Here is a 27,890-nt window from a genome sequence, read left to right as displayed (position 1 = left end):
TGAGGTCAGTATTAACTTGGGATTTTTAATCCAAATATTCAGTCTAAGTATAAGGCACTTAACGTCTTACAGATTGGGCGTGGTCCTGCTCTTTTATCAAGGAAAAGGAAAAGTAACGCCGCTACTGGACATGGTCAACTCCAACGAGTGAATCTCAATCAAAGGTCGAGTTTTGACAGTTCATCACCAACATTTTTTTCTATCTTTCTATCTCGTATTGTGTTTTTCCTTATTTGAAGACACGAGTGAATTAAGGTGATATGCTATATCTTGTAAATATTTAATTTTATACAAAGTATACGTATATATAATCATTCAGTAGGGTTCGAACTAGTGGAAAAAGAAACTACATGGAAAAAGCACTTGGCAGAAATTTACAGCCTGATGCCAGCTGTCACTGAAAATAATTATGGTGATGGGAGCATCGTAAACATACGAGTAGTTGTGGTTCACGCGATGGAAGGATCTGTCTGATGGAAGGGCTTGTCTAAAGTTTCTAAACTAAAGGCTTAAATTTAGTTTATTTGGTTCTTACACTAACTATAGACCGCGATGGACTTTCAAGAACTACAAACGACAGTTAAGTCAAGATAATTACATACATATATTTCATCATGACATTTTATGTGAAACATTGACGCGCCTTGGGAGTAAGACTGACTCGTATCATGTGACGGAAAACATCAAAACGCTCTCTTATGCCGTCATGTTTTTATCTATAACCCCTAATGGGCTGAGCCCTTGGAATAATCCCTAGTCCTTATTGTTAATATTAGGTTTTGATTATAATTCGTTATCCGAAACCGTAATAACGTAAATAACGTAATAACCGTAATTTTGAAGTATAGTACAACTTTTAATCATCCAATATAATTAGCTGTTAAAGAAATTACACAGGCGATTAGTCAGAAATACAATTAGTGCTCCTTTAAAAACCTTTCTATATTTTTCCTCAACGCATTTTTCACTCGGAGAGTTTTTTTTTTCTAAATAAATTATGACGGAGACGAGAAGATTAAATAAGCGAGTTACGAGGTGCGGGGTTCGTGTTACCGGCGTCGTTTCGTTTTAAAACAAAGAGTTGACGTAATTATCGTTTGAACTTTTTAAAGAGAATATTTATTTTTTGTGCCGTTAAAGTCTCGTTGAACAACACGTTTAGGCGATAAGGATCGTTTTTCTTAAACACTTTCCTCGCCCTTCTTAAGATTACAGATTATTAATTTGTTATAATTGATTTATTTTTCTAGAGAAAATTTCAAAATCATTTACACATGAATTAGATTAAAATTGGAATAAGCCAAATATTTTAATACCTGATATCAAATGTTGCCTAGTGTTATTTATAACAAAACTCCTTTTTACAAATATTTACAGGAAAATCAGGTACATTTATAGAAAAAGCTTCTAGCTTTTAATTCTACCGTCGGATCCAATTTAACTCTCAAACAGAAATGCGACTTTATTTAAAAACTGTCGAACGCCAAAGGGATTAAGTAAATTGCATTCAAAAAGTAGCGATTTATTTTAGCAAATTAATAATGATAAGTCAGAGAGGCAAAACTTTTCATTAGGACTGGAAGTCTTTTAACTGCCTTATGAAAGGTCCCGTCCCTCGGGGAGAGGGATGTAATACAGGCACTTTATGCCTTGACTGATGGTCCAAGAAAACATTCTTCAACAAACTATTTTTTTTTTCTGTTTTTGACAAACGAAAAATTACTTGTAAGGATTTTGTTACACCGATTGCTACAATTGTAACTGGTTACTTGTGAGATGACGCCCGACAGAGAAGTATGGAAGAAGAAGACATGCTGCGTCGACCCCAAGTAACATTGGGATAAGGGCAGGAGGATGATGAGGATGATGATCGTTACAATTGTAATATATATATATAGAGGGAGAGAGAGAGAGAGAGAAAGAGAGAGAAAATTAGAAAATTAAAATTAAATTTTATCGCATTGGCCTAAATCTAAAAATACCTATATCTAAACCGACCTCATTTCTTAACGAATTCTTTGATAAAGTCTAAGTTGGCTAGAATGTTATAAAGGTTACACCCACGTTCAAAGAATATTCCTGCCTAAAAAAGAACTGTTGCAAAATACGATCTCCAAATGATAATATTTCCTAGAGAAAAAAAGTAGGTAGGTAGGTGAGTCAGGTAAAGATATCAACCTCATAGGTGGAGTGGAAATCTGTGCATATTATGACGGTTACAATTTTTTAGCGCGCTATATATGAGAAACGGTTGCTCAAAAAAAAAAATATAAATATACTTCTTATAGAGAATTTTATAAGCTTCTTTTTTTGTCTAAAGTAATTTTGGGATAAAACTTACCGTTTTCCTGAAAATCGCGAAAAAACAACTCTTTTCGAGATTTTCGATCTATGACCTCAAATAAAAAAAAATCCAGGCACCGGAATGATTCGGAACTTCTGAATATTATGTTTTGAACAAGTGAAAGCATTTTCAGCTTGTTGTAAATTTATGTAACTACTCCTCTTTTTGGTCTTATTTGACCGAACTATTTAGAACATGAAAATTCTGTAGTGTTTGAGCCCATAATCATCGGTTAAGATCACACACACAAACATCACTAGTGTTTCTGTTAAAAAAAAATTTCAAAGCGCTAGAACATTGGACCACAGTTTGATGATTTCGCGTATTCCGTCAAAGTACTTATTCCGAATTGCTTTATTTCATGATAATTTTTATGGCCTATCATTACAGGATATTTTAAGACCTACCACTTATTGATCAATGAAATTCAAGGATGAAATCCTTCGTGTATTCCAAAACGTTATTCCAAAAATGAAGAAAGTATTGTAATTATTTTTAATCTTAGATAAATTGTAATCAGTAAATTATTAGAGTGGAGGTAGAACACATAATTAAAAAAAATATGTATATTTAAATAAAATAAATAAAAAAAAATAAAAAAAAATATTTACAACTATTAAATGTTTTGAATATCAAAATATGGCGTATGTTTCCTAAGGCCTATTAGCATTATCATTTGTAAAACAATATTATAACGTTAAGTGAGCTCCAGACTTGCGTGAAGCAGGATATGACTTTCCATATTCGCAATCGTTTACAACTTGAATTCAGTTTTGGCTATAGCAATGATAATTTGGCTGTGCTAACTGCCTGAATTATACGTCTTTATAAAATGAATTAAACCGTGCTGCATTACTTTGACCACGCGAGTGTGGATGCGTTTGCGTTCATTATGTTCACGGTCCTTGAGCGCTTTGCATAAATAACGATCCAGAATTAAGAAGAAGGGGAAAATGCGTGAAAAATCACATTCGAAACAAAACACATTCGCACTTTCATTGCTTCACTGCATGAATGTGAAACCTGCATTACTTTGCACATTGCCTGAAACTAAAATACTATTCGAATTACCTATTCGAAGTATCAAAGCGAAAACACACATGTAAAAGGCGACAAGATCAACAGGTCCAGAACTCCAGCGCCGATGACGCAGCAAGATTGTAATCACGTCAATTTACGACACGGTCCCGGCGGACAGAACTTTCTCTGTCTCTAAACAACTTCATTTCAGTTTGGAACTTTAGAAATTGCTGCTTCGTTATCTGTGCCCATTTTACATTTCAATGCGATTTATTTTAGACCGGAATTTTATGCAAATTCATTCAATTTCATTTATTTACGGCGCGATGATACCATAACTTCTTCAGATTTATTCTGGAATTTAATTGCTTTTATTTTGATTTGATTAATTTTCATGATATTCGACAGATATTCTCAGCTCTGAGATATATTTTTTCCAAACCGGTGATAAAATATTGACAATCAATAAGAAAGTGGAATATTTCTACATTTGAATTAAAAAAAAAAAACTTAAATTCGGCTAAATGTAACAAAATACAAAAAAAAATCTTTTCGGGCTCAGACAGTAAAATCGATATTGGCGCGACTTGTAATTAGTTAAAAATGTTGTGTTTTATTTAGCTTTGTAAGCTTAATTGAGTAAGTAATTTACTTCAATATGTATGAATTGGTGGTTCATTTATGCTAAGATATATTCGAAGTTAGGGATATTAAAACATATAATAAAATTTCTGTTTTACTTTTTAAATCTACTTCACTTTTAGAGGCTAAATATATGTACTTATAATTTCAGTTTTCAATGTATTTTAAAAGTAGTAAAATAAACTCAAAATCTAATCAAAACAAAGGGGCCTAGGGGGGTAGGTATTTTCATAAGTCATTTCTTATCTTATCAAATCTTTTAAGAAACTAATATATCTTAATGTAATTTGAGTTAAAGCCGATTCTGAAATTTATCATAAAAAAAAAATCTACTCACAACAAAGGGGCCAAGGGGGGTATTTTCATAAGTCAATTCTGACAAATCTCTTGAGAAACGATTATATCTTAATGTAATTTTACTTAGAGCCGATACTGAACTTTATCATCAAAAAAATATAAATTACCATAGCTGTAATACTAATGTCGTTGGGTCTTATCAAATTGAATAAAATCCTACTCTAGCAGAATTTAAATGCAATATTCCAGTGGGATTCAAAGTTGAGTAGTTCGCTGCAGAACTGATAAGAGACGGAAGCCGTGTCGCCGGTGAATAAGACGTCTGGATTATCTGATGCAAGCATTTCAAATTTATTTTATTATGTAATTTCTACATTAAATAACATTCTGGGAAATTCAAAAGCAATGTTCCAGTCAAATTCTAAATTAAAATCAAGTAGAATGTTATAATAATTTTCGTATCGTGATGTTACATAATTCAATTGAATGTAGATTCTACAGAGAACTCCCAAGAAACTAACCTAACCTAACCTAACGAGAAATCGATTATTATTTTCCAAAAATCCACGATAAAACATGCCCATGTTTTCAACTTGGTTATATTCAGATTTTATCTGTTTTTAGGATCGTATTCACTCGCAAAGGCGCTTGTACGCTTGTACTTAAAAATGTTTCTTAGTGTGCATGAATTGTCTAAAAGTAAAAAATATAGCTCTCCTGCTATATTATTTTTATTGCAAGTATCAAAACCAGAATCGGAATAATTGATGAGTAGCTCTAACCAAGACGGACAAAGCCATCACCACCAGAATAGTTTATGATAAACCATAGTTATGGTGGTACTTAAATAGTAAAAAGGTTACCCTTACAAAACTGCCTGTGAATTTCTTGTCACTTCAATCATTATTGACGTATGAACAAAAATACGCTTCGTTTTTTACAATTAAGAATTTCTATTAGCTTTCGATTTTGTATTCGCTCTTGTTGCTTCACTATAATTTTCGCGCGCCATCTTCTTTTGTTATATAATCTGAGACGGTGTCAACTATTTTTTTTAATCAAAAGCACAAATATTGTTTTCATCTAATAAAAATAATCCCATACAAATATCTTAATTATAAAATGAACGAAACTTTTGTTATCACAGAAAATGAAGTTCGATTCGTAGCCTTTAGCTTAAGTATCGTCATCAGGTTGGATTAGGACTTCATGTGATTTATACGAGCTATACGGGAATCCCCTCAGCCAGAAATTCACCGGCCAACGTGTTTGTTGAAATTGATTGGAATGTCAACGAAGTGAGCATGGATTGGTAGGCTGTTAACATTAATAGGACTTGTTGCTTCTTCAGACAAGTGGAATTGAAGTGCCATGCGATGCAACTGAGCACAATCTAATAATATAAATATACTATTAAAATTCTAACAATATTAATTACTTAAATTACATAATAAACATAATCAGCCTGTAAATTTCCCACTGCTGGGCTAAGGCCTCCTCTCCCGTTGAGGAGAAGGTATGGAGCATATTCCACCACGCTGCTCCAATGCGGGTTGGTGGAATACACATGTGGCAGAATTTCGTTGAAATTAGACACATGCAGGTTTCCTCACGATGTTTTCCTTCACCGCCGAGCACGAGATGAATTATAAACAAATTAAGCACATGTAAATTCAGTGGTGCCTGCCTGGGTTTGAACCCGAAATCATCGGTTAAGATGCACGCGTTCTAACCACTGGGCCATCTCGGCTCATTACTTAAATTGTTTAATAATAATTTATTTATAACTGTAATGTTTGATTGTTAGTCGAACAGTAATCATACCATTATTTGTTTGTTTTAACTATCTGTGGTAATACAAAGACAATGTCGCTCAAATGCTTCATCTTCGAACGATAATTTCAAAAATAATCTTAAGCTGATTAGTGTTTGAAAATATCGAAAATATTGTCTTTCTATCTGCTCAAAAACCGATGTAGATTTTAATAAAACTACGGGTAAGTTTAGAATTTAAAATATAAAATTTTATCCTGGATAGTCAATTGGTTTATAGTCCCAGTCAGTTAAATCTTTGAATACCCACATTCGATGACATCACAAAAAAATCTAGCCTAGCTAGCATTTTATTAAACACTGCCTACCCAACCTGACTTGGTACAGAACAACCGAAAGTTCAACGCCTAGATTTATTATTAACTCTTATATAATAAAATAAACATAAAAATTATTTACATTAAGAACAGACGGGTAAATAAATATCAATAAATTAATATTAAAAATAGCTACCTCAAAATTTATAGCCTGTGGAATACTGGCAACAATAATAGCAGCACTTTCCGGTTGAATCACAATTCGCAAATCGCAATTACGATACTCAGGGCGAAGAATTAACCTGACCGTCTGCCACCAATGGAAGTAATAAGTGGTGTATGTTTTCAGTGTCAATACCCATCAGTTTACCATCATGCTTCATAAGACTGTTCGCTATTCCAAGAACCATCTAACTCCATTTTTTATTCGCTGGTAAAACGCTTTACGTGTTTTCCATACATGAAATTGGGGACTCGCTGGTGCCCAGGGCGCCCAGTACACCGGAATACCTACTAAAAAAACAGCGGTACCCTCTCAGTTTCTTCTGCGGGCCCCACGGGATTGCTTTCGCATGCTACCGTGACGATGTCACTGAACTCCTAAGCCGACTTTAATACATATTTAATGTTGTGTGTGTTTGATTGGGTGAATGGTTTTGATTGAACCCCGTAGGTATCGCAGTGATCGGGTTAAGGTTTTTTTTTTAATAAAATTAATTAAATATAATTCTTATTTCACCCGTACAAAGTCGAGATAGGACGTCAGTATATTAATAAAGTTTTTATGAAACTTAAGTGTATTAACATAATAACGTCTGAAGGTTACGCGTTATTTTGAACGAGGGTTGAAGTCGGGACGGAAAGTAATAAAAGAATGAAAAGAATTGTTGGGAACAATGAAAGCTTATTTTGTAAGAAATATAATTTTAAGTTCAATTATTATAATATTGTATTAAAATTTTCATTTAATTTTATTAGTTTATTTTATATTATATTTATACATAAGTGTACTAAGTCTGTGTTCATCTTTGCGTGGATTTCAGTGAATAAAGAGTTATTTTTCGAGTTGATGGTATAACAGTTTAAAATTATCGAGCAAATATGTTTTATGTAACCATTTTCATTTCACGTTTCTGACACAAAAAAGAGCGTTCTGAAACCTTTTAGGTTCCGCGAGGAACGCATACGGACAAATACTGTTCTGGATATTATAAATGGTGCTATTTCTTACCTCTGCATTCGTTAGAAAAGTATTTCGGTACTTACCTGTAAAAACACAAATGATTATTAAAATAATATTCCACAATTCGCAAAAAAACGGATACAATCCACGTAAATTTATAAATAGTTATGAAGCAGTTACGCCACAAAAAAGCAATATGGCGGCTGAAATATATTTTAATGCGTATCGTGCTAATAAAATAGCACAACATTGTAAGAACATTCAGCCAATATATAAATATTTATCATCATTTTATATGAGAAATTTAAAAAGTTATTTTAATGAATACAAAAATTCTATTTCAGACTTCAATTTATATAAAAACTTTTTTTTCTAACAAATAAAGCAATCGGAAATAATATATACAAGATAACCTGCAATAGTAAAACCCACAATTCTATCTCGAATTATCTGAAGCATTGAAGCTCAAATTGGAGTCGGAATTCTGTAGAACATTCATTTGATTTCAGTATCGAGTTGAAACGTCCGTTTGTGACTGTGCATTCAATTATATTGAAATATTGATTTTGAAATTCAATTCAAGACTAGATGAATATAAAAATGCCTACAAAAGGTTTGAAAATGGAGCAATCAGCATTATAGCTAAAAGGTTGTGATAATTAAATTTCACCTCGACGATGGGTATTTTTATATTTATCTATACTGCTCTCCGTTCGTAACAAAACTTAGAAAACATAGTGATAGATCTATAAATCACAATGAAATAAATAAACTATAGACAAACAAGCATCATAAATTTATAAATTTTAATGGAGCAGTTGAGAAAAGAAGAAAAAATTGCGGCTGAAATATAAAATTAATTTGTATCGTGTTAATAGTAGTAGATCGTACCAATACCTACAAAAATAAAAATAATATCTTTCAGACCGATTTCGACCAAAGCAATTATTATCTAAAGTAACTGCCCAAATACTCATGCAAATAATAGTCCGGTAGTGCTATTTAGTAATTTAATGGTAACCCACATAAGATGATACGCCCTTTTTGATACATGTATCCAAAAAAAGTTCTAATTATTAAAGTCATGTTGCATATAACATTCTGTCACGTCACGCTCGCGCTCTACGTCCAGTTGCAAAATTTTCCCTTAGAGAATAACTCTACATATGTATGTCGGCAAATTCAGATGCACTCTAATAATCTGTCAATCTGAGTATTAAACGCCGTAGTCATATAGTCGGATAGCAATCCGCCAGAATAGCATTCAAGGACAGGATCGATGACTTTAACGGTTTTAGACTATCAAATTCCAAACCATGAACTGTTACTGAGAAGTTAATGACATAAATACATTTTTTTTTACACTTCAACAGCGGGACGAGCAGCATAAGTTAGTGTCACCTATGCGACATTTAATAAAATTATATGTCTTATATAAAACTTTTCTCGAACCGTATACTTGCAATTAGCCTTCCCTATAAGGCAGGTATGTCACAAGATGACGAAATCGATTATACGATCATTGTTGACAAGTTTGTATCATGATTCAAAACAAATCAAATAAAATGTATTGCATTCAAGTAAACTTTACAACAAAGCATTGAATCGTCCATATCTGAACTTATCAATGTTTCGGAAAGCACTCTCCCTTTTTTATTTTACCAGTTAGTATGCACAATTATTGTTTAATCAGGCCTGTTTTGAAACCCGAGCCTAGTTCCGGCGTTTTTATCCAAAAAGTATTATTTTAATGAATAATAAGATTTATTGATTAATGTCATCTTAATAAAAAATTTGATTTGGATAAATGGTAAATTGATTATATTTCATATTTTCATTGATTCATAGATATATGACGTCACAATAAATATGATATTACATAGGATAGTCAAGCGGTACATCATTGAAACGTCATCAGAGGATTCCTCACGTTTACTTAAAGTTTTAGTATGTATAATTTTAAGGATCTATTCTAAATGATAATATTTAAGAAATTATAATAAAATATACACAAGTACTAGCTGCCTTTCCCGTCTTCGTCCGCGTGAAATAAGAACTCTATTTATTTGACGACAGCGCCACCGGGTCCAATATAAATCATCTCAAATACACACAAAACAATTCAACCGTTAGGCAGGAGTTCAGAAGAGCATAGAGATTTGAAAAATAGGAAAGGAATCATTAATTTTTGATACTAAGATATAAAAGTTTGGATGAAATAAATAAAATAAAAAGGTTATATTGCTATTACCAGTACTGAAACATTTAATTACGTGAACACGATATAGAATATCAAGTATTAAGCAGAAACATGTCCCAATAGCCATTAAGATAACTCGAGTGCTTGGGAACGGAAGGCTCGTAGTTTTGTTCCCTCGTATCCCGTTTATTTCTCACGGATAAGTGGATTATCCAGTTACGTAACCATTAGAATAAAATCTAGACTATCGTATTTACAAACCTTCCTTTGAATGTATTATGCTAAGTATAAGGTACAATGTTATTCTGTAACGTGTGATACCGTATCGTTTTTTTTTTTAATAGTAGCAATGCTCCATTTAAATTATCATCAGCCTGTATCATTCCATTGCTGGATGTAAACCTCCCCCAAATTTCTAATATTTTCTTTTCTAATTACTAATTTTAATAGTTAATCCTCCAATTAAGTTGTCCCAAAGCATGAGCTAGTACAAAAATTCAGGATCGAACATGTGACTTTCACATTGTTAGGCCTGTAAATAATTGTCGGTTTTTACACACACAGTCATTTCAGTGATGCTGTTTCAGTGATGGATATATCCTTCAGATGTCGTTTGACATTTCACAATCGAGTTCGTTCGATTGTCAATGTGTCATAACAAATTCTGATTTTTCACATTCGTCTGCTGCGGTGAGTTTCGAGTTTCTTCTTGCAGAATCACTCTTTGTTAAGTGAATTAGTACATAATCAAGCTCTACAGAAATAAAACGTGTCAGTTTTTTTTTATAATTTTTATTTTTTAATTTCGAGGATTCCTTATTTGTTCAATCCAAAGATTTGGAAGTTTTTATTCCCAACAAAAAGAGTTAATTATATAATGATACTTAAGAAATGTTTGCGTGATAAGTATAGTCAATGGTTAACTGGTCTGTAGTAAGAAGTATTCAGACTCTTTTCTTGTGCTATCTAAACTGGTTCAAGTAATATAATATCCACAAGTGAAGTAGAAACAAAAGATTTCAAGACGCTTACCTTCCCCTGAACAATGACAATTAAGAGACGATAGTTAACTATAAAAACAAAGAACACCCTTACTTTACCACTAGTTGAGGAAACAAACCCACTTAAAAACCGCCGCCATGAGAATACTTTCAATTTACACAAAATTGAACCTTATTTCTAGTCACTAAAAGTCATATATTAGCATTCCAGGATTAAAGAAGTGTATTACAATTATGTGCCTTAATTTCAGAGCCTTAAGGACTAAGTGACTTGATGCTGAAGCACGCGTATAAAAGTTATATGATTGTGGCTCTTATGTTTATGGTTCAAGGTCTAATATTAGTCGCAGTTGACACGCTTTTCATCTGACGTTCTGAAGTGAATGTCAAACCGTATTAACTCTTATTTTGATGGCCATAGAGTTGATGTTGTGACTAATCTCGTACTAGACTAACAATGTAACAAGAGTGAGATCCTTCGTAAGCTTAACGTGGTAATTCTTGGGTACCGTCAACAAAAACTATTTTTAAAAAATAAATCATATTTATGTATTCGAAAATCAGTCATTTTGTTGACCAAAATATTATGTAAAAGCTATTAATGTGTTATAGTAATAATAATACACAATATACTATACAATACAATGCACAATTTATAAAAATCGCATCTATCACAAGTTGACCCTTTGTCGACAAAATAACCTAAGTGGTTGGTATTAAGGGATTGGTACGTCGTCTTAACCAGTAGTTATTAGTGTCTTTGTATTGAATCGTGATGACTCGGTGCCTAGAAGATGTGAATTAACTGATGATTCCGAGCTAAAACACGTATTTATAATTCAGACACCATATATTATTAATTCATCTCGTGTTTGGCGGTAGAGAAAATAATCTGAGAAAACCTGCCAGCCGACCTGCATGCCAGATGAAAATCTGCCATGTGTTTTCATACAGAGGGTAAAGATAGCTCCAAATTTTCACCTTAAAAGTAGAGGAGGTCTGTTACTTTCCTTCACTAATTATCCTCGTATTATTTATTTTTTTGCTGTCGCTACTCTTACGCATCTCACTACATCTCCATAAACTTATAATGGTGTCTGCTAGTTCTGCTAGCGATTTATATTAAAGTTTCCATCCGTCTATCGTATTGCGATTCAAATTATGTTAAAAATAGATTATAATATTTAAGCTTATTAAAATAAAATTTGCTTAAAATAAAACGAAGGGTTTTGCAAATTTTTAAGCAGATGACTAATTCATTAGGTTATCTTATACTCTTTCAAATTCAATGATGTTCTTCTTAACAATTATGTTAGGAAAATAGCACATTTGACGGTTATGGTAAGCCATAGACATGTAAGAAAAATTAACCATTCCTTACATCGTCCATGCACCACCAACCTTGGAACTTGGGAGCTAAGATGTTATTCCTTGTATCGGTAGTTACACCGGCTCACACAATCTTAGATCCTCTACCACAAACTAGCTCATAGTTAAATCCTGTTAAAAAAACCCAATAAGTAGTTATGTCCCTAATCTTATTGGGATTTGGATCCAGGAGTCTAATTGACTAATTATTTATTTATTGTTCCTTCTTCCTTAAGTTTAAACATTATTTATTATTTATAGCTATTAGATAGAATTCCAGGAGCATCCTAGTTGATTCTCATAAAGGATCTGATGGAATACTCTGACCTAATCCAAAATCGAACAAACATACTTTTGAATTAGTTAAAAATAACTTTCTCTGATTCTATTTATTTGTTAGATATCATAATAAGCACATAACCTGGTGATGATGTCGTCCTGGCTGATTTTATTCACGGCGGTCAATCTCAAAGGAAGACCAGAAACTACGCAGGACATACTCCACTGCATAAGTGTATGCTCAAATAGAGGTTTCTTTCTCTCATAATTCGATGGGTCGGCGATATTCGACACGACCGGAAGGAGTTCAGCACCACCAGCGTTTACGTGCTTTCCGAGGCACACTGTACACTTCCAACTTCCAAACCCAACGACCTTTTGTCGGCCGAACTGAGACACTATACCAACGAGACAGTCAGTTTAGTAGTGACATCAGCAGTTTTAATAAGTGTAAGGTTATTACAAATATTTATTTTCTAAATAACGAAGTATTAAAAAAAGATCTTATAATTATCGAAAATAATCTTTATAATTAAAAAATTCAAGTGTGACAATTTGCAGTACTCTACGTATTTGAATTAAATTGAAACTTAATAAATAAAAATCAAGGGATCCTTAATATTTATCAGCTTAAACCAGGTTAGCTCATACTTCCCTGGCACCTAACGAAGCGTTAATGGACGGAAATTATACGCTTATCTGAACATAGAGCTTGTATTGTGGCCTCTGGTTGTTATTGCTTTTGTGAAATTCCATTTATTTGGACGTCATATTTTATTAAAGTCTAACATTGAAGTAAGCAGTTTCCTTTTCATTTCAGTCTGATAATGTATATTTTTACGTAGCTTCTATAAAGTACTTTAGGCATATATAAAGTTATATAGACGTCATTTGAAATGTAATATTAATATACTGAATACTTTAAATTTTTTATAGTGGAAATGAAAAATTTTGATACTTTATAGTTTAACGTTCTTTCTTATCGCAAATGGCGGCTTGCCAGATACTGTTGACGACAACTTTTGACTTATTTATGATACTAAAGTCTTGGGTTTCGACTGTATTTATATAGTTTAAGGATAGATTATGGTGACAATACGGTTTATTTTTTTGATACGAATAATAAAATGTCAAATAAATAAACCCGATAATTATAAATGCAATTAAATGTAAGGAATAAATATTTTAAGTTAAAATAGTTTAAAATTTAACACCGCCTTCAAAGGCAACTTTTTGGTTTAATCGAAATGGCGGCAAATTTAAAAAAAAACGTTTTTTTTTAAATTAAAAGTACTTTATGGCGGTCAAGTAACACTTGCTTTATTTTTATATATAACAATCTTAATACGGAATAACATTAAAGAATCGCAATATGAATATTAAATTCCGTACATAAAACCCGATATCCAAAGATGAAACATTAAAGAACATTCAGTATATTTGTAGTAAAGAAAGCAATGCCTGTTCGTGCCTGGCTCGCAGCCAGCTCAGTGTTACCTCCGAACTTTGCTTCGTGTTTCCATTAAATTTGCATTTGTATCGGCGATCCCTCTGTTACCATTAGCCCGATATGCATTCAGCGGTGACGCTACACGAAGTGTCACGGTCACCAGAAATTGTCGCAAATATCATTCGTATGTATGAGATTTTTTTTAATAATAAAACTTTATTTAAGTAAGACATTTTTTGAGGAGGACTTTATGGAGCTTATTCTACCATGCTCCGATACAATGCAATTCAATACATGCAGGTTTCCTTACGATGTTTTCGTTCTCACCCGCGCAAAAATTTACATTATAAACACAAAAAACTTCAGTGCTTTTTGCCCGGTGTGAACCCGCAATTAAGGTTAAGATTCACGTGTAATATCCACTAGGTTTTCTTCTTTTATTGACATTAGAATTATTGTAGTGAAGATGCAGGTTACCTCACAACGTATTTCCTTCACCGATAAACACGTGATAAATTAATTAATGAAAACAAATGTGAACCTACGTTCTGACGTTTATTATTCTATCTGAGATGTTGTTGGTTTTGTGCAAGCCCGTAGTAGGTACCACCAACACATCGTATACCCCACCGCCAAGCAGAAATAAATAGTATTGCTGTGTTGCAATTTGAAGGATTGAACGAGCCAGTGTAACTACATTAGACATCAGTTAGCCCATTTGTCCGCCTACGTATATCACAAATAAAACATATTACTACTTTTATAAAGACCGTTAAATAAATATAAATGATAAAGAATAAAATCTATCGAATGTTCGAGATAGATTTAAGTTAGGATAACACTTATTAGCGAATAGCGATCGAGATGGAACAAAAATCAACTTTAAAATATTCCGTTTCAGTTTGTAAGTAACATATTACCAAAGCCGACGGAACAAGATAAGCAACATCTCTTGTCAGCTCTTGGAACAGCGCCAAGCGACTTGCCAAGTTCCTAATTGCTTTTAGTCGGTTCGTATTAACATGGTATCAACATTTATCTCGAATTCCTTTTGTGGTCAAGCCGACTTGGCACACATAAAGTATCTATTTCTGCAATTTATACCTAAATGATCTATTTAATTTGTCAACAGAACAGCCTTAGATATTTGATACATTGACTTCCTTGTACCTATTCAGATCAAATTCGGGGAAGAAGATTTCATCTGTTTTAATTCACCTGTTGCCATTGTTCAATGGTCAAAATGGGCCACCTGATGGTAAGTGGTCACTACCGCCCATAGACAGTGGCACTGTAAGAAATAATTTTACGAAATTCTAAGAAATAGTAACCTTGAGAGCTAAGATGTTCCCTTGTGCCTGTAGTTACACTGGCTCACTCACCCTTCAAACCGGAACAGAACATAGCAACACTAAGTATTACTGCTTGGCGGTAGAATATCTGATTAGTGGCTGGTACCTACCCAGACAGGCTTGCACAAAGCCCTGCCACCGAGTAAAACATGTCATCAAACGTATTCAATGAAATCATAAACTCAGCTCCGAGAGAGCCGCCGTTTGGCGATGCGCCAAGGTTATTGCCAAGTTAATTGCTGTGTAATCATTACCTACTTACAAGGTCTTAACACCTTCCTTGCATTTCAGTTAACTTTAAAGCAACGTAGATAATTAAGGCATCGTTATCCCATAACGGTTGATCAATTTTGAAATATAAAATCGCTGAAAATCTTATTGATTGACGTCATTTTTTTACAAAACTGAGCCTTTCTGTCTCCAGTAGAGGCAGTACAAATGTGCGTATTAAATACTTATTATTAAATTGTTTTATAAAGTAAGTACATAGGCATGCAAAATCATAAAGAAATATATAATTTAGTCTCACAGCAATCATCTCGTGATATTTATTTTGTCTCTTCTCAGAACAGAAGTACTTTTTACTTTTACTAAATTGAATAACATTTCTATTAACATACATAAATACATATGTAACTCAATTATAAGCTCAATATTTATATAAAAACATTTGTAGTTCGCACCGACTGTAGTTTAACCGCACACATTGTTAATAAGTAGGTACATAATTTATTTGTTGTATTACGTAATGATTAATAAAATAAAATAAATTAATTAATAAAACAGTATTTAACTGGTTACTCTGTCATGGCAGCTTTCCATCACTACATTATAAAATGAAGTCCTCTCGTCGCATTCAAACGGATCTTTATACGGTTTGCTGTGATTCTTGAAGAAGGTCCTATACCTTCTCTGTATAATTCAAAAAAAGTTTTATCTGAATTGGCTGAAATTTGGTAATGATTGTTGAAGTTGTAAAAAAAAATATGTCAACCATTTGAATATTATGATATTAACGTTGTCAGGGAGACCCGCGCAAAGCCGGGACTGCTAGCTAGTTCAATATATTCCTGTTAAACGAACGTTCCAAAGTTTTTGATGCGTAGTTTAAGAGGGTCTATTTTGGAGTTGATAATATGAAATGAGGGTTCATAAAGTATAACAAGATCAGTGGGTCTCCCGCGAACGCGAGTTTCTTGCCGGTTCTTTTTGGCAGAATCTACATTCCGAAACGGTGGTAGCTTTACTTTAAATAGTTTGTTAAATGATGATTCAAAAGTGCTTGTAAAAGCTTACTTGAATAAAGTATATTTTGATTTGATTTGAACTTCGCGTTTATTTATTTTGATTTAATTTCATTGTGAACAGCAAGTCACTCATCTACATTCGGCGTCAAAATGATGAAACCTCATTTAAATGAAATCTTTATCAAATAGAACACATTAGTTCATTTTGAATTAGAGTTTGTCGATAACAATTTACTTTGATTTTGTTTAGTTTTTTCATTTTTTTTCTTATACAGCCGCAGTACCGCTCCCCAACCGGCCAGCAACTTCTTTCCGCTTTCTAATATAAATTCTTTGTATATATATGTCATAATTTAATAACAATTTATAAAATTGCAATCAAGAATCCTCCTTTTCTGCACATCTACGGTAAGAGCTCTTCAAAATGAGACCGTAACCGACTTTTCAAGTGCAACTATCGTCCCATAATCACTGGGACAAAAATCGAATCTCACGCTATTAATATATATAATATAAAAGATTGTGAAAATGATTTGTGTTTACCAAATTTTAACTCATATAAAGTACCATCTTCTTAATCCTGGTTTAATAAGTAAGTTACAGTTTAACTTACTTGTTTACTAAAATGTGCTTAACTTATCGAGTTTGATTTAAAGTTTTTCCATCTGGCAACACCAAGTACTCGATTCTAGTCTGGAGTGTTGCCAGCTAATTGCCCGGGATCTGTTCAGGAAGCTAACAAATTGCTTTTTTGTTTGTTTTGTATTCCGTATCGGACTAATTCGATCATTTCAGTTAAAATTTTGAAAATTATTGAATAATTAAAAAGTTAAATTGCGTGTTCTTTGATTGTTTGGTTGCTTACGTAAAATAACAGTAATTTATCATTAAAAACAGACTTTATTCTGTCCATATATACATATAGATTGTTCAGAATACAGAAACTGTTTTGGCAATATTGGAATATTCAGGAGAAACCAGGACTCTCCTTACCTTGCTTACCCTTCCCTCGGTCATTTTCATCAATTACTAACTAATATTGCTACTGAGCATCAGCTATTTGTTCCATATTGCTCAATATCGCTGACGCGGATTGCCAGTATATAGTAGACATGGAAATTTAACTTTATTTTAAATTTCTATCTCGCTTCCTTCTATCTAATCTGCGGCTTATCTGTGTCTCGCGGGGAAAACGAGAAGGTGGCCAGAAGTGCAGCGAACGATAGTTTTTGGAGTGCCGTACCCAATGGGTGAAACGGGACCCTATTAATAAGTCTCCGCTGTCCGTCCGTCCGTCTGTCCGTCTGTCACCAGGCTGTATCTCATAAACCGTGATAGTTAGACACTTGAAATTTTCACAGATGATGTATTTCTGTTGCCTCTATAATAACCACTAAAAAACAGCATAAAATAAATATTTAAGGGGGCTCCCATACAACAGACATGATTTTTTGGCATTTTTATATATATCACGGAACCCTTTGTGCGCGAGTCCGACTCGCGCTGGACCTTTCAACTATAGTATTCAAATTGTTCGTTCGTCTAGTTTCTTGGAGCTCATCCATATCGCTTAGTATTTTTGTCGCAAAATATTGTTTCGTATTAATGTTTGCGATCGTTACCGGAAACTGCTCGATATTTTATCACGTCACAATCGACCGGTGCTTATAACTATTAAGCTTTATCTTTAAATTATCATTACCCGTTTGAGCGCACGTTTAGACTACTGATGGCAATAACATTTGTAATGTAATCTTGCAATATTTTCTTGGCTACTGTTCTATGTATTCTAGAATTACTTTTCATTAAATAAAAATAATTTATAGAAGGTATTCTAACTTTGTTAATTAACTATTTATTAATAACGATAAACGACGAAGCGGGGTGAAAATTTGACTTTAATTAAACGCGTTGAAAATATTTGAAATTCAATGTAAGCTTTAAAGAGCGAATACTTTCAAGTTGAGACAGGAAACTGTCAAGAAATTCAGTAGTTACTCTTTATCAACAATTCAAATATGAATATACATTAAATAGAACTATTGTACATTACCCACCACCCATCCTAAATGAAAATAAACTCGACGCGTTTTAATTATCAATTTTATAAGCTCCGTTATCTCAATCAGAAATATCTATAAATATATTTTAACAATTTGTTTTTCCAAATCAACTTTACATCAAAAACAAAAAACGCCTCAAATATACAAATGAAATAAAATCAAAATATTCTTTATTCAAGTAGGCACATTAAGACAATTTTTAATTGTCATTTTACAACAATGAATTAAATGTTAAATTAGTTCCGGTTCTGAAATTATTTTGAACCGTGAAGAACTTTTTCACCAATTTAAAGATAATTATATTAAATTAACTAATAATAAATTCAGTTGACTCTGAATGAAAATAAACGAGTACTAAGTCTAAAATAAAGTGTTTTAAAGTAGGCTTATTTGTCAAAGTTTTTTTCAACATGAGATTAAAATCTATTACGATCCCAAGTTAAAAAGTTTACGTTTCAAGTAAAGACCTTTGCAATATCTAATTGAAGAGATTAAATACCCCACGACTAGGGCGTTATATTTAATACCTTTATCCTAACTCCTGATACAAGCGAGCCGGTGTTCTAAGGGATTTCTTAAGATAAACAGTTTACGATTCCCCAGACGACCATTATTCGTCCCGAGGGAGAATACCGATTAGGAAAGACAAGAACGTAACGTCCCCTACATAGACCATTATATTCTGTAATTATGTATTCCGATTTATGTACGTTATTCGAACGACTTCAAAAAAATAAAGGAGTTCATCAAATGTACTATATTTTTCGAACGAAGTTCTTTAACACAGCTTACAGTAGAGTGCAAAAAAACACGTCACGTAAGAAACACGCGTTGTGCCTCTGGGCGACCAATCCGTCTCTTTCGGTTTTTATGATATACGATTTTAAATAATATAATTTAAACTTTTTTGTAGTGATAACTTCTTATGGGAGGATAAACCGCTTCGTTACGTAACGCGTTACGGCGCCGGTCTGTCTAGCTTCCCTTACTCATACGCATGCGGCAGCGGTAGGCAGGCTCCTTCTATCTCGCTCTAACCCACAGCGCTAGCCGTATTTGACTTCTGTCGGGCGTCCCGAGACGCACACGTATTTTTTTTTAAATTGTTTTAATTCACACAGTATATGAAGTAACAATTTTATTTGTAATGTAATTATTTTGAAACGTTGTCAATTTATTTAGTTGTGTCTATTATTTAATACATAATATATATACGAGGGCAACTTTGTTCCACACATATGTTCCACGACACCTCTAATTTTTTATGTTCGTTAGCTCGAAACTGCGTCATTTATGAATCGGCTTAAATAATTATTTTTCAAATTTGAAAAGATATACCGCTATCAGGGTGAAAATTCGGTTTAATTTTTATTAAAATTTCATATGTACTATTTGATAAAACTTTTCATATCTTAGTATATAAGAACACATGCAGTTACACCTGTGATAAATAGGCTGCGGCTTATACGCTACACATCCAGAGTCGAGCCGGTAATCCAAGAGTTGTTGGATACACAATTGGCAGAATTTTACCTAACATACACCCTTACACCCATTAAAGATCAGTGCTGCCCGGTTTTGAGCCCGCAATCTTTATTAAGGGACCATGAATTCTACCCACACAACTGCTGCGGTTCTTTATAAAAATCTTAATTACTTTAATTATGTCTATTCTACAAGCGTAACGCCCTTGAATTCGTTATTAAACCAACATCACAGTAAAAAATATCCATTAAATATATATTTTCCTTTGCAACAATTCCCAACATTTAAAATATATAATTATATAAAAGTACTACATACATACATACATTCTGACGTTGAATAAAAAATCTACCGACCTTGTTCCCTTACGGTTAAATCTATATGACTCTTTTATTAGCTTTATGCGTTACATTATTCAGTAAATGACATTTATTGAATTTTATTTATAAAGCAAGACTTTCGTTATTTAGTCCTAATTGAAATTTCATTCGACTGGATTTTTTGCTTAATAGTCTGACTTGTCATTAACATTGAATCTCATTAACACAATCATTTAGTTGAAAAGTTTGTTTGTTGTTACGCAAGCACAGAGCACTTATATTTTGTGTGACAATCCGATGAAACGGCGACGTCTCCGGAGAGTGATCACACGCAGAACTAACCGCTTTACTTGCTCTCTGAGGCATTGATTCAATTTCGACCCAATAACATTATTTGCCCGACTCGGAATTTGATACCATCCACCACCAACCAATAACAACCACCAGGAAAGCTAGTAAGAAAAGGAAAAGCAAGTGGAACGCGCGGAGTTTGTATGAAATTAAGAAATTAAAATCCTTGTTCGCAAACTCCCGTGTGCTAATTGCGTTGCTCGTCAAACTATAATTAATTAGTTTCGCTAACTCTGACTCAGCGGAATGTGACGCTATGGATTAACTCACTCTGAGCTTTAAAGCTACAATTTTTTTGCTCATTATACTTTTACGAACACATTCTTCGAATTTTTAATTATAATTATTAATTTATTTGCAATTACGGGGCAGGTAATCGTACATACAATTTAATAACAGGGTTTAATACGTGATTATACATTATTACTGTTTAAATGACGAACTCCGTGGTCGAGTAGTGTGTATACCGGTTTTCATGGGTACGCCACTCCGAAGTCCCGGGTTCGATTCCCGGCTGAGTCGATGTAGGAAAAGTTCATTAGTTTTCAATATTGTCTTGGGTCTGGATGTATGTGATACCGTCGTTACTTCTGATTTTCCATAACACAAGTGATTTAGCTACTTACATTGGGATCACAGTAATGTATGTGATGTTGTCGAATATTTATTTATTTTATTTAAATTATACTATTAAAACGATGGCCCTGTGGTTAGAACGCGTGCATCTCAACTCTTTACCGATTTATAAATTCAAATAATTTGTAAAAAATACATTCATAAAAAAAGTTTTAGTTTTTAATTATTTAATACAAGTTTATACTGATGATAAATTAGCGTGGAGCTAATAATTGTTGACTTCCGGTCAGGATATGTTATATACACATATATAATTGTATTTAACTAAAATAACTTTGTATTTTAAATGTTGAAAAAGAGTAACTACTGGAAAGCCAGTTCTTCTCGGTAGAATCTACATTCCGAACCGGTGGTAGTTTCAATTAATATAGTTTGTAAAATAACGAGGCACAAGTGCTTGTAAAAGCCTACTTGAATAAAGTATACTTTGATTTTGATGATTACGTGTTTAACCGAGGCAAGATCGTTGAATTTTCACATACATAATTTGTCATATAATTCATCTCGTGCTTGTCAGCGAAGAAAATAAGTTAAGGAAACCTGCATATTTCTAATTTCAATGAAATTCTGTCACATGTGTATCCACCAACCCGCATTGGAACAGCATAGTGCTCAAAGCCTACTACTCAAACTGAGAGGAGGCTTAAGCCCAGCATTGGGGCATTAACAGACCAATACTTTAATTCACTATTTAAATTATATGGTATTTGTAAGATTGAGGAAACTGTTCACTCAAAGCGTCAATAGCACAACATTACGGGTCTAGCGATATAAAAAAATGCAATTTTTATTTTATGGGACAATTAGTTTTATTAGTAGAATAAATTGGTAGATAAATTTTGATGAAACTCCACTAGGTTCCTATCACATGGTAAGTAAGGCTTTGTACCAATATTAGATACCATCTATTGACCAGAAACTTTCGCCAGAAAATCATCACTTTCAATTTGTTCTCGTTTGAAGGTGAGCCAGGGTAATTACGGTTATAATGGACACAATGCCTACTTTCAAATAAACTATAAAACCAATATACACAAAACTTATACCAGAAGTTGCTGAGCGTTTCAGTAAAAGTTTTAGTACGTAATATTATATAAGATGCGCTTCCCTCGCCTTAAACCATTCACGTAACAAACGTGAACTTAAAAACAGACGATTACTTATTTCAAAGTCAACAGTCAACGTTTAAAAAAAACAACAAATTTGTATAATTCTAGGTACTTCACAAAATACATAGGTCGAAGGTCGAAGATCGAGTAGCGTGGAATAAAAGGAAAACAACCAGAAAATAATTAACATCAAAAACGCTTCCCGAGAATTAATTAGATATTTCGATATCTATCAACTGACAACTTCTAGTATAAACCGGTATCGAGTTGTATGAAGCGGTATAAACTGGTATAAAACAAGCCGACGCTATTGCGGTGCGCCTCGAAATTCAATTAATCCTGGCTCGTCACGAAAATTAGTTAGGGGCTTAAAACTCGATGTAACAGCCATGGTATGGTACAGGGAACAAATAGGGGCGAGTAATTACAGACTATTCTATACATTAAAAAAACAACGAGAAGTGTCATGGGAGACCTGGTTGGAGCGAAGTCTTTTTGTTTTGTTATTAATGATTTAAATGAACAACGTTTGATATTAATTAAATTATAAGATATAAAATTGTTATTAATAATCCAATAACAAGAAATAAGTATAAATAACAACTTATGTAGAAAGAAAGAGAGAGAAGGTTTGCTTAACCCTTTTTTCTTACGAGACGACTTCTGCCGTTCTCACTACTGAGCCGCGTAAGAGAACCTCGTTCCAATAATGTAGTAAAATTCAATAATAAATTCAGTCGTGTAATGAATTGATGAAATATTCAAATTGGCATTTCTGATACTTCTCGTCCAATCTTTTTATTTTTTATTTAACTTGCAATGAGGACAATCCATTTTTATAGTGACCATGATATAATTCTACACAGAATTGGCGCCAGACGAAGATACACCTCAACGGTCTACGAGTAACTTGTATTCTTTACTTATATTTCATTGCAATGAAATTAATTCTTACATAAATAATTGTTATATTAACTCTAACGTTGAACTTGGAATTTCATTTTTACTGGTTTTTTTTTTAATCTTAGGTACAATGGTTTTCAATAACTCGTTTTAATTTAAAAAAAAAGGTCAAAAGGTGCTTATGTTCAATGTGGATTTATTTTTATTAAAATATAAAAGAAAAACATTAAAACAGTTTGAAAATACTACTATTGACTTCTACTTGGTGATTGTGCGAACCTATCTGGGTGGTACCACGCACTATTTTTACATTCTACCGCCAAACAGCGATACTCAATATTCTTGTATTCCGGCTTGAAGGGTGAGTGACTCAGTGTAACTACAGGCCATAACATTTTAATTCTCAAGTAAGGGATGGTTAACATTTCTCACAGTGCCAATGTCTACGGGCGGTGGTGACCTCTGACCATCAGGTGGCCCATTTGCCATTCCGCCTACCCATTTAAATTATTAAAAATCTTGTTATTGACTTATATTTTGTTATCACCAACTTTTGAAGCTATGTCAACCATGAATAACACAACCAATCTAGAAGAACTACTTTATTATATTTAATTCAATCAGATTATGTTAAGTAATATGTCAATTAATATGTAATGTTAATTAAGGTAATATAATTTCCAGAATAGTCTAAATTTAATTCTTATTTACTATTATCATTATTAGGTACAAATTTTAGTATAGCGCCATCTTGCGACCCAAAGACGAAGCATTTTATTTTTTTAATGACCTCTGTGGAAGCAACGATTACGATTCCAAAGTGCTACGATCAAATAAATTCACTTATTATTGTAATGTTGATCTGTGGTTCAGTTAAGATTAGAAGATAACCTGATCTTAATTTAATTAATCGAATAATTATCCAGACATGCGAATAAATTTTAGGAACTTTTATCAAATGATGGTTTTTTTTCATGGTGCATGTTTTCCGTTCTTAGTCGATGGCTTGCGCCTTTCAGCGTAACGGCTCCATCTAGGGCAAACACAGGGAGAGTGTTTGCGGAACATCTTTAAGGGCTTATCACATTCTGACTCAGCTTAGTTTGCACGTTGTCGTCAATAATTGAAGGTGTTTTTGAAATTGGAATGTCATTTTTCCATTTAATATAAAAAATCATTGAAAGGTTTTTTTTTTATATATAATAAATTAGAAAAACCCAAGACTTTTGTACCGGCCAATCATTTTAAAAATAAAAAAGTATCTGTATAAAAATGTTGACATTTTTTCTTAAGATATCGTATCGTTGCCCAAGAAAGAATTATTAAAGCCTAAGGTGTTATACGTTTAAATGATAAAATTGGAAAATCTTGCAAGTTCATATTTATAGCATCCAATGAGTGATAAAACCAAACAAATATTAATAAATTTAATATAATAAGTTAACATTACGAAATTTTATTTTTTGATAATGTCAACACTTAAAATGCGAACAAGTGAAGTTACAGGTTAAAAGCATACCACAATTACATTATACCGGAGACTTATTGAGGCGTATAATTTTATTAGCCCTAAACTCGGATCTAATTGTAGGGGTTTCTTATAAAACAGGTAATTTCAATGGAAGGGGTTCTCTGAAAGCAGGTCAAATGAAGCCACGATTTTTACGTACCCTAAACATTTAATAATCAAATCAAATAAAAACAAAATATACTTTATTCAAGTAGACTCTTGCGAGCACTTTGAATCATTTTACAGGATCAAATTAATTTTAATTCACCAGTTCGAAATTTATATCCTACAGAGAGAAACGGGCAAGTGACTCAGTATTTACTCTTTTCCGTTAAGCAGTTACATAGACTATTAAATACAACGATTTAATTGATTATTAATTACTACTTTTTTAAAACTTAAATTTCTGCGCCTTTTCTTAAGTTTCGTCTCCGTGAGAACTTTCTATAAAGTATAAGAAATCTGAGAATAAGGACGAATGTATTAGGTATAGTCGTTCTCAAGTTATGGTGAGCAGAGAAAATGAGGATTTACTTATACATATTTTTTTTTAAATATTGGACAGCATCACATACATTACTCTGATCCCAATGTAAGTAGCTAAAGCACTTGTGTTATGGACATCAGAAGTAACGACGGTACCACAAACACCCAGACCCAAGACAACATAGAAAACTAATGAGCTTTTCTATATCGACTCGGCCGGGAATCGAACCCGGGACCTCGGAGCGGCGTACCCATGAAAACCGGTGTACACACTACTCGGCCACGGAGGTCGTCAGACATACAGACAGACATATAGACAGATAGAAGATATATAACCCTTTATCAAGTAATAAGTCTTACTAATCAAAGTTCTCAACATTTGAATTGAATTTATTAATTGGCGAATCTAAAAATATTTGAGGATTTTTATTGTAGAAGCGAACACCTTGCCCAAGGAAGGATGAATTCTCTTAGCGAAAACGGAAACCTGATGTTAAGAGTTTCATTCATCATTGTCTTCAACTGTATATATCATAATAATGGGTATTATTATGGATACACATTATATTGTTTTACTTGGTGGTAGGGCTTTGTGCAAGCCCATCAGTGTATGTACCACCTGCTCATCAGATATTGTGCCAAGTAACAGTACTTGGTATTATTGAGTTCCGGTTTGAAGGCAGGATAAGCTAGCTAACAGGTGCAAGAGACATAAAATCTTAGTTCTCAAGGTGGTGGTGGCGCATTGGCGTTGTAAGGAATGGTGAATATTGCTAACAGGGCCGCTGTCTATCAGTCGGGGTGACCACTTATCGCCAGGTGGCCTATTTACCGGACCGCCTGACTATTAAATTAAAAAGACTGTCGTGTAGATAAGTATAACAATTTTGTTAAAAATATCCCGAAAGGGGTCTCGATCGCTGAGATTGTAAATAAGTACACTAACTAACGACTCATCATCATTACATAATATAACAAAGTCGCTTACCGCTGTCTGTCCCTTTTTTTTTTTTGTTCGCTGGAAAAACGCTTTACGCACTTCCCCCACGTGATGAGAAGTGGGGGGGTGGTACACGGTACAGATACGCCGGGTTTACCCACTAAAAAACCAGCGGTACCCTCTCCGTCTTTCGGTGGGCGCCACGGGATCGCTACCGCTGTCTGTCCCTAACCTAACCTACCTGTAAGTGGTGTCCAGACCAATTCCACTGGAGCTTTGACTCTATATATTCTCTTTCAAACCAAAATTAAACCCTTTACTCGTATGTCTGACTGAACTGAACTATGTTTATAAGGTAAGTAACGATTTTACAAAAATAAATTACAAACATACATTTCTCTACGTTATAAATTTAAATAATGTATATTAAAATGTTAATTTTAGAGTCATTTATGGCTTTTAAGCTTTCATAGTTGATTTCACGCGGCGTCATATCATTAGAGTGATTTTACGCCATTAATATATTCTGCATGTACATATTTAACACGCCTTTTAATTTTTAATGACATTTTTTCTTTCTTCCGGAGATCGTTAGGGCGAATAACGTATATAGTATAAATATTATTAAATAATGTTTTTCTAACCAGGAACAGGTTTTTTTATAACGTTGATAGACGGATGGGGAAATGAGCCACCTGATGGTAAGTGGTCACCGCTTATATCGTCAATGCGACACAAAGCTTGGGCCGTAAGTTGTTATATCACTTGTGCCTGTAGAGACACTGGGTCACTTACCCTTCAAACCGGAACAACGATACTAAGTATTGCTGCTTGGCGGTATATTATATGTTGAGTGGGTGGTACCTTCATAGACGGTCTTATACAAAGCCATGCCGCCAAATTCGTCGTGGTCTTACACCTTAAACAGGACACTTCTCATCAATGCAATATGAGATTAGCACAAAGTTAGAGCATCTTTTTAAATATTTTTTAGCATAAAACATTATCAATAGAAACATAACATAACCATGAACACATTATAAGCTTTAGAGGTGGCAATAAAAAACTACTTATTTTTTTAATTCTCACTTTTTGTACCTTATACAACACTGACAGTAAATATTCTTAAGAATATTTAACAATGTCAGAAAATGAAGTGATTTGACAAATTATATCAATAAAAATGTGTACAGAACCCTCCAACTAAGGAAATCACATTCTATCACAGCTACATATACAAATTCAAGAACGGACTCTACTTTCAAATATTGGTAGTTAGCAAAATTATGACAGTATCTTGTCTGAACGAGAAATCAATATGGCCTCCGTACTTCAAGAGGTCCGGAGGGGTTCAGGGATAACTAAGCATTTGTCGAGAGGTGATCTCGTCTGATAGCTAGCTCGAGAAGGGCTTAGGAATTATATTAATTTGAATATTACAGATTAATCTATGCCTTTATAACAACGTTTTGTTTTCTAAATCCATCTTAACCTAAGATATAATATTGTATTATGTATATATAACTATACATTCTATTATATATAATATCCATAATTTATATTTTATCTCATGGTCGGCGGTGAAACAAAACTCGCAAAACCTGTATAGAATAA

At 33.3% G+C, this 27,890-nt stretch overlaps 1 protein-coding gene across 1 annotated transcript in view; it reads right to left on the bottom strand.

Moving 5' to 3' along the window:
* Positions 1-27,890, bottom strand: part of LOC113395299 (uncharacterized protein) — a 172,100-nt gene that overhangs the window by 69,524 nt on the left and 74,686 nt on the right. The window lies entirely within an intron of this gene.

Source organism: Vanessa tameamea, chromosome 11 (assembly GCF_037043105.1).
Source record: "Vanessa tameamea isolate UH-Manoa-2023 chromosome 11, ilVanTame1 primary haplotype, whole genome shotgun sequence".
Classification (NCBI taxonomy): domain Eukaryota; kingdom Metazoa; phylum Arthropoda; class Insecta; order Lepidoptera; family Nymphalidae; genus Vanessa; species Vanessa tameamea.
The sequence above is the reverse complement of the archived record's forward strand: the minus strand, read 5'-3'. Positions and strand labels throughout refer to the sequence as shown.